Here is a 9,023-nt window from a genome sequence, read left to right on the forward strand (position 1 = left end):
CTACATTTTTCATTCTCACCATTTTCACCAATTAGTGATTTGCTTTTGCTGCTGATTAACTTCATTTAATTGACTTGATATTTAAGACTCAGACCCTTTAAATCAGAGGTGAGCAACGTTGGTCCTGGAGAGCCACAGTTGCTTGAAGGCTTGAAGAACTGAATTAAAGAATGACCTGACATTACGGAGATAAAACACTGAAAAGTCAGTATTATTAAATAAGACTTGCTTTTGGCAAACATTGTTTTCTTTTTAAGCAAGTCAGTGGGAACAAAAACCTTCAGCTACTGTGACCCTCTACAACTGACATTGATCAGTTTTGGTTTAGTGCTTGGGACTCCTAGTCAACAATAGAATTTTCTTTGGTTTACACTTCTCTCCTGATTCTTTTATCCTTGTCCTTGTGGTGGCCACTATTCTTTCTCCTGGTAGTGTCGCGGAAAAAGCTCTTCACTATCTTTAAGGAAGACAGTTACAGAGTTCAGAAGAGAATGCAGAACATTTCTTTATTTGCACAGAGTTATGCACAAATATCTCAGTCCATGGAGTGATCAATGAATTAAACAGTTCATCTCCTTTTATCATTTTTTCTAATTACCATCACCTTATCTAATACATCACATCATCTGACTCTTAACATGCAGAACTTTCTTACCTCCTCCAATCATCTAATGCCACCAGTAATTTTTGACTGAATTTCTGTTTTGCTGATTGTTCTATTAATCTTAGCACCACTTCATAGGGGGTGTTTGTTACTCGTTTACCTCATTCTAACCTTTTCTAAGATGAGGCAGAAGCCTTATGCGGTTAAGCTTTAAGTCACATTTAGTTAACCCCTCACATTCAAACATTCAGTTACATTCAGTCCTTTTCCTTATGTTTAATAATTCATTCTGTTATAGCTTTATATATATATATATATATATATATATATATATATATATATATATATATATATATATATATATATATATATATATTGTGGAACGGGATCTGGACACAGACAGACGGACAACGGTTTAGCACCCAACACACTCATATTTATTTTACAATATTTACAATAAAGTTCCAGTGCACAACCCAGTGCTCCGATCCCCCAAAGTCCAGGCCTCACAGTTACCAATGCCTTCCTTCTGGCCGCCTCCACTCCTCTCTCTCAGCTCCATCCTCTTTCACCCGACTCTCGCTATCGAATGGAGGGAGGCAATCCCTTATATACCAGCCCAGATAGGCTCCAGCTGCTTCCCGGCAATCCTCTGCGGACACACCCCCATGTGGCGGAAGTGCCGGATGCGCACCCAGAAGCCCTCCTGGTGATGGCCACAGGCCCCTACAAGGTTGACCCCCAACACAACCAGGGCAGTCAACCTCTCATGGTCTGGAGGAGGCACAAGCCCTCCTCCAGTCCTCCTGGGCATATATATATATACAGTAAAACCTTGATTATCCATCAGACTCTGTTATCTGTTGTGGCCAAAAAAAAAAATTTCACATGCCAGCTCCTATCTATTACTTTACTACTACTGCTGCGTGGTATGCTGCGGGCTAGGCGCATTGGAACAACTCTCCTTTGTGCTAGCAGGTAATGCTCTTCCCAAGCACAGTGTCAGTTACATACCTTCAGTTTTAATAGCATTTAGTAGCTTTTCTCCTTTGTTATAATTAATTTACTATATATTGTTATGGTGTGTGTTGTTGGAATTGTCACAGAAAATTGAAATCATTAAACATTTACAAAATGGTGAAAGAGCTTCAAGGATGGCTTCAATTTACAGAGTAGGAAGAACAACAGTGAATGATATAAAGTCTGATGCTGACAAAATTGAAAAACATGTCAAAAATGGAAACCATAGGGATCTGCCAATTTCAAGAACAATTAAACCAAACAGGATGACTTTACCACAAGCTGGAGTGCCACGGCAAAGGGAAGGTCTGAATACTTATATAAATGAGAGATTTAAGTTTCTGATTTTTAATAAACTTGCAATTTGGCAGTAAAGGAACCAACCTCACTGTATAAGGAAGTGTGTGTGGGTGTTTGAGGCCCAATCTACTGTACCTCACAAGTTCATTCTGACCTGAATCACTGAAGCTACTGGATAAATTTTAGTAGCTCAACTCTGTGTACAGAAATAGTCTCATCTGGTAAAGAACACTCTAAAACATTTCAAAGTGCTACAGGCATTATGCTGATAAATTTACACATAGCTTTTGACACTGTTGATCGCACTATTGTGTTATTCAGGCATGAAAAATATGTTGGGCTGTAACGCAGTGTTCTTACATGGATTAGTCCAAACCTATTAAACTGATTTCAGTATATACAGAAGCATAATGAAAGCACTCTGGGATTATATTCTGAGTCAGATATGCCATCTTCTCACCATGCAGAGAAATTACTTTATACATTTAATTCATACAGAATTGACCCATACAATGTTTTATAAATGAGCTGTTCATTTCATCCTATTTGTAGCCTTCTGTTAATTTATAAATTCTACCAAGAGTATCATTACTAAGAGTAGGAAGAAGGGCTTTACAATTCCTCTTCAGAAGCCACTACATTCAAGTAGAGCCCATTACACTATTACACTTGTAATATACAAAGTTTTAAAAGGTTTTGGCACTATTTCTTTAACAGATGCAAGATAAAAACAAATGAAGTCCTCTGAGAATAAAATTGGCAGAATATTGTTGCTGTTTATCAATTTCTACTCATCAATAGGCTTTCATGTAAGTATTATTCAACATTATTGAACATCACTATGACTGACATGATATAATAAATACATTTTAATTTGATTGGTAAATAGAACTGTCATGATTTTATGGTTTAAAAACAGATATAATTAATTTATGTAATTGCTGCTTTTTTGTCTTAATAATGGTATTGGTTTTTCACATCATAACTTCATTTTTTTTGGATCTTAGAGGAGTCTGTCATTGCTAGCAGCACTCCTGGTTACTACTTGACCACCACAAGTTACAATGTGTAAAAGATCAGTTTAGTCTTTATGGTACGAATGCTTTTTTTTTTTTTTTTAACCATGTCTTCATTTACAGGTCCTTTCTTTAAAATCTTCTCTGTTACTCCAATCCTCTTTCACCTGTGAGTTTAGGTTAACATGTTGAGTTTTGACAATTTGGTTTTTTGACTTTCTGATTACAACCTTGCTCCAAATTTTTTGATAATGGGATTCTTTCCTCATTTCTTGGTTGCATCTCTTTTAAATATTTTGACTTTTTCCAGTGTCAGATCACATACATGTGAAAATAAAAAGATTTGTTTCCAAATATTATTATCTGCAATTTATAAACTTATACTGTAGTATGTTAAAAATCATGTTGGCCCAAGCATTGTACTCTGAGGGACACCTTACCCGATCCTAGTAAAAAATGTGGAAGTAATAACATTAGACGTCTGCCAATACTGGATACAGTTTGATAAGTATGAAGTAAACCATCTAAGAACAGTATCTACAATCTAAACACAACTCTCAAGTCTTTTAATAGAAATGATGAGTGTTCTTAACACTAGAATTACCAAAGCCCACGAAAAAACCCGGGCCACCTTAAATCCATTCACAGCTCTCCATTCAGCATCTTTTGTGTTGTAAAAGTGTTGATAAGCCCAAGCAGCAAACAGCCTGTTATCCCATCCCCTCACCACCACAGGAAAGGCAAAAACCTCTCCCAGCTGAAGCCTTGTTTATCAGGGAGTCAGGTACCTAGAAATCGGGATAGTGCACTTCGTTGTCACAACTGCTTTGGTAGTACAGTGGTAAGAACTGCTGACTCATAATCAACAGGTCGCAGGTTTGAGCCTTGACGTGTCCCAAAATAAACGGGTTGAGAAGTGAGCTGCTCTTATTGTTACTATTATACAATAAAAACATATATTTGATTTGCATCTGTAACAGCCGGTGTAACTGTATGGTACTTGTTAAGGTTAGCATATTTTTTATTTATTTTTTTTTATTCCGTTTTATTCTCTCAGTCGCGTTCACACTCGTTCCAATCTGACACTGCTGCTTTCAAATAAAGACGTGCTATAACAGAGGTGAACTCAGATGAGGATGAGCGTTCTACATCAGAGAAAGAGAACAGAAGCCCTCCCCGCAAGAAATGTCCACTCACATATAAGAACAGCGCTGCTGCACCAGGTATAAAGGTGAAAGATGGCACCGTATTTAGTAATTCTGGTGTTAAGACATAAAATGCGAAATCTCATCCCATCAGACCATAGAATTTTCTTCCTCTTGGCTTCAGATTCTCCCATGTCTTCTGTCAGTCTGTAGTGAATGTGTCATGCGAACTATTTCATTGATACTTTTCATTTTGTTACTTTTCAATGAAGCCTGGATTTGTGAGTAATCTGTTCATTATTTTCATTGGAACAGTTTCTATGAACTCAGTCTGAAACAATTTTGGAGGTGATTCATAATGATTTATAGTTATTTCCTCAGATTTTTATATTTTAATGGAGGTACAGACAGAAATTTGTACTTCCAGTGACGATGCTGATTGGCTCCATGCTACCAGTTCTCTCTGGGAGCCTCTGGGACCCGCATCACCTGTACTATAACTGAGGGAGCTGAACAAATGAGGACACAGCACAAAATAAAGGGAAGGTGTAAAAAGAGTGTTCAAAAATGCAGTGTGCAAAGTTCAATAAAAAAATAATCCAATAAAGGAAGTGAAAGTGGAGGTTAAAATCCAAATAAATGATCCTTTTAAAAGTCGAGGTTAAAAACACAGACAGGTGACTGCCTTTTGAAATCAAATCCCCGGTGCGTCCCTGTAATATGGATGTCTCTTCTGCTCATCCTGTGCAGGCCTCGCAGCAGAGGAGTTGCTCTGCCGACAGACATAGCCAATCTTCCACGGTTCTAGGCCCCTGCTGTTCCATGTCTACAACAAGGCTCCCACTCCGGACCTAGGCTCGGGTCCCCAAAGGCCATGGCGTTCACAATGGGGCTCCCAGCCCGAGCCTTGTTGACCCCTCCCCTGCCTTCCTGGAATTACATTGCGAGTTTCCTTTTCAAACACCATATCACTCTGGCTCTCTAAATCACCCAGCCAGAGGAATAACTTCTTCAGTGCCTGGGTGTCAGTCACGCGTTCCCCTCAAGGAGCTCTCCTTCCCAGCTGCCTGTCCTCTCCCTCTCTAACTCTCAAGCCACTCGCTTGCTCACGCTCCAGCTCTCTTTCAGGCCTTCCTGCCTGCTTCTCTCTCTCTTTGCATCAGTATATGTCACGTGACCTTGATTGTAGTGCTGGTGACGTCTTGAATATTGCAGCATAAATATTCAATGACTTTACCATATGTAATTCATAAATTTTATAACTCTTTAGTGTGGTTAGCTTATTTTCCTTGTAGGTCCTATTGCTAGGATTCACTTCTGGTTTTTCACGTTTGTTTTGCCTTTGACTCTTGATAACTTGATTGCTTGACTACTCTCTGATTTTTTGATTTAGAATTTTTGCTATTTCTGACCACATCTCCATCTAAGTAAATCATATCCTGTTCTTTGGGCAATCACAATAATTCTCAGACACTTCATTTGTCATGTTAAACTTATGTTGTGGTTCATAGCCTCTTTATTAAATGTAAAAATATTTTGCCATGACATCATGACTGTTTTCTTATATACTTAGTCAGACTGTGTTTGTTATATTCAAGACATTGCTAAGCAGGGTTAACCAGCAGTGAGCAGGATCAAGTGTGATGATATAAAGATCAGCGCCATGCCCTTTCTGGTTCTCAGAGATTACAGATAAATACCATTCAACTTGTTAGTATGTGCTTTGTTAAAAGAATTTGTGATTTGAGTAAATTACTATGATTTCTGATCTCTGTTAAGGTTTGACCAAAGGCCTCTTCAGCTTTTGAATACCCACATCTTTTGGTGTGTCTTTCAGATACAATAGTCCTCATTACTGTTTATTTATGGTTAGATACCCTTAGGTCATACACAGATTTTTCAAACATAAAAGCAAAACATACAATGAAATGTGAGCTTGCCTTTTTGTAAAAAGTAACGTGGCAGAAAATCAATTTAAACAAACCTGCAGATAGCTTTGCATAGGTTATAGCCAAGTTTGGATACTCACAGTTTAACTGCAGCATTAATACTGTGCAGGAAATTGGAGCTTATGAGATAAGGAAATTACATTTGCATTATGGAAAAGGAGAACTGCTTAGATCTTACAAGGACACAGCTGCCAAATGTCTAACCCACTCAAATGGACAGTCATCCAGTTTCAAGTCTTCAAAATCATTGGACTTAACTTAAGACTTTCTATGACACATGTAATATTTTTCATAAGTGCTTTGTCTTGGTAGAGTAATATATTGCTCTACTTTCCCCTTTTGTATTATTAATATGTAACCTTTGTCAGAATGTCTCAAATTTCACAGACTTACCACTGATTATAAGGTATTGTACCATATAACCTCTCTCCACCTTCCCTTCTACATTTATAACCTCAGGCTATTGGGTGTAGTAAAAGACAAGTAGGAGTTAAGTTACAATTTAAATAATTTATTATTGATAATGTTCATAAATATTAACAAAATGCAAAGTACATTTGAATATTGGCAACCATACAAACTGATAAATTGTGACGTGTAGTTTCAGGTGGCACACAAACTTGTTATTTATTTAAAATGTCTCTAGTTAAGGCATCATTTTGTGGTCATCTTTCTTCAGAACAGGCCGCATGCCTGTCTCAATATGGCTGCAGAGCTATGCTCTTCATTGTGTTGTCCTTTTCAGTCCATGGTGTGAGATGGTCTTTCATCAGTTTGGTAAGAGAGAGAGAGAGCTGGGTATAGCAAGCAAATGAATGCTTTCAGTCCAACCCCTACAGCCAATAGGGCGTCGTGGTACTTAAAGGCTTCTGTTACAAGCCAATTCCAAACAGCCATACTTCAGAACAATGGGGCAGAGAACACCTTCATACCTACCCCCGTGAAGCTTGCCAGTTAGGCAGTCTGGCTTTCCTGTAGGGTTTGAGAGAGAGACCTTAGCAGAGAAACACTTGCCAAACTTGTTTGAGGCACTTCTCCCAACCCTGTCGTAAAATTACAAAGAGACTCATTCCTAAGAGGGGGGAAGGGGTTCTTAAACCATCAAACCATTGCTGTTATTATTTACAATGTAACACTAATATTGCATTGCTTTTTCTAAGTTCCAAATAAACACATACAAAATATTTATCAACTTCTATGCAAACTTTCACATCACAACAATAAGCATGTTTAGTCTTAAGTTGATGCTAATGTTATGGAGTTATTTTCAGACTGTTGTAAAATCTTTCCGTAGATGTATATATTAATGAAGCAGCATTTCTCAAATATGTTTTCTCAGATTGAAAGCCTTAACTTACAGGCTATGAGTCCATTTCCAACCCCTTCACAATTCCCGACATCAAATGGAGTGGTAAGATGTCTTTTGAAGTTTATAGCACTACACTTTGTCCCATCAGATATGCTTTTGATCTCTGACTTTAAGTGTTTTGTTTTAAGTACTTATGGCATATGAAAAAGTATAAGGAAAAGATAATTAACTCTGTCTGTGGTGGGCTGGCGCCCTGTCCGGGGTTTGTTTCCTGCCTTGCACCCTGTGTTGGCTGGGATTGGCTCCAGCAGACCCCCATGACCCGGTAGTTTGGATATAGCAGGTTGGATAATGGATGGATGGATAATTAACTCTGTCTTCCAGTATTCCAGGATCAGATCCTGTGCCTGGTGGTTGCCTCTGTGTTGTTTGCATGGGTGTTGCTCCAGATACTCAGACACTCAATTGAGTGTCTACACACATGAGTGTAAGTGTGTGTGTAAGTGAGCCTTATGATGGACTGATGCCCTGTCCAGGGCTGTTTCCTGCTTTGTGTCCAGTGCTGTGAGGATCAGCTCCAGCCTCCCATCACCTTCTCTTGGATGAAGTGGGCTTGGGAATGTTATGTTTCTTAGTGTTGAGGACCTGCAACTCCACATGATTAAAAGCTCTAGGAATAATTTAACTTAAAGCTTTTTTTTGTTTGTTTTTACAGTGATGTCAGTGTTACACACTGCCCTATTTTGTTCTGTTTCTAAGCCTTTAGCTGTTTCTCACTGAATGGCAGGTAACCCAACCTCTTATGGCTGCTGAGTCATGACAAGTAGTGACTGCGCTATTCTATTAAGCTGACAATGCCATGATGAGCAGTAAATTGTCCTGTTTCAGAGAAGCTGGCCTTTTTATACTGAGTGGTAGTATTGCTGGCTCTGATTACCTGGCTGAGATCGTTGCTCAGTAGCGGGCTGCCTTGTTCCTAAGAATCCAGCTGTATCTCTTTGAGCAGCAAATATCAGGCCATGTTGAGCCGACTTCGCAGCACTGAGCAGTGGCTGTCCTTTTCTATTTAAAGTGGCCTTATTTCATTGAGCAGTGGCTGTTCTATTCATGAGAAGTCAGCCTTGTCACTTTGAGCAGTTTTGTTCTATTAAAGCCCAACTTGTAAAAATAAGTAGCAGCTCTCCCGTTCATTTAAGCTGGTCATCCAGAAAGGTGACGGCTCTCTTTTTCTGTTCAGTCATGCAGCCTGCAAGGCAGCCAACTCTATTTGGATGTTTTGTCTGTGCACCCAGCCCATCCACAACTTAAGTAATAGCTCCCTTGTCTAAACAGTCAATCATTGCAAAACCTAAGCAGTGGCTGTCTTGCTTCAATTTAGTCTACACAGCCAGTCAATCCTCAGATTGGCAGGCAGGTATCTTATTTCTGCCCATCCTGACCCCATCTTGTTTCTGGTTAATTCAGTATTTAGCTGATTGTCTGGCAGGAGTTAATGGCTGCAACGGTTTTACAGTATACATGCATGAAAATTCTGCGTATGGCTGCTACAACTTTGTGATGTCAAGCTGGCCTCGCAAAGCATCCTGGGTTGCTGGGGAAAAAAATGTTTGCTAAGCTGTCAGCAGGGCAAACATCCAGGAAAATATTCTGTAAACAAGGTCACTGGCAAAAACAGCATAT

Source organism: Polypterus senegalus, chromosome 7 (assembly GCF_016835505.1).
Source record: "Polypterus senegalus isolate Bchr_013 chromosome 7, ASM1683550v1, whole genome shotgun sequence".
Taxonomy (NCBI): domain Eukaryota; kingdom Metazoa; phylum Chordata; class Cladistia; order Polypteriformes; family Polypteridae; genus Polypterus; species Polypterus senegalus.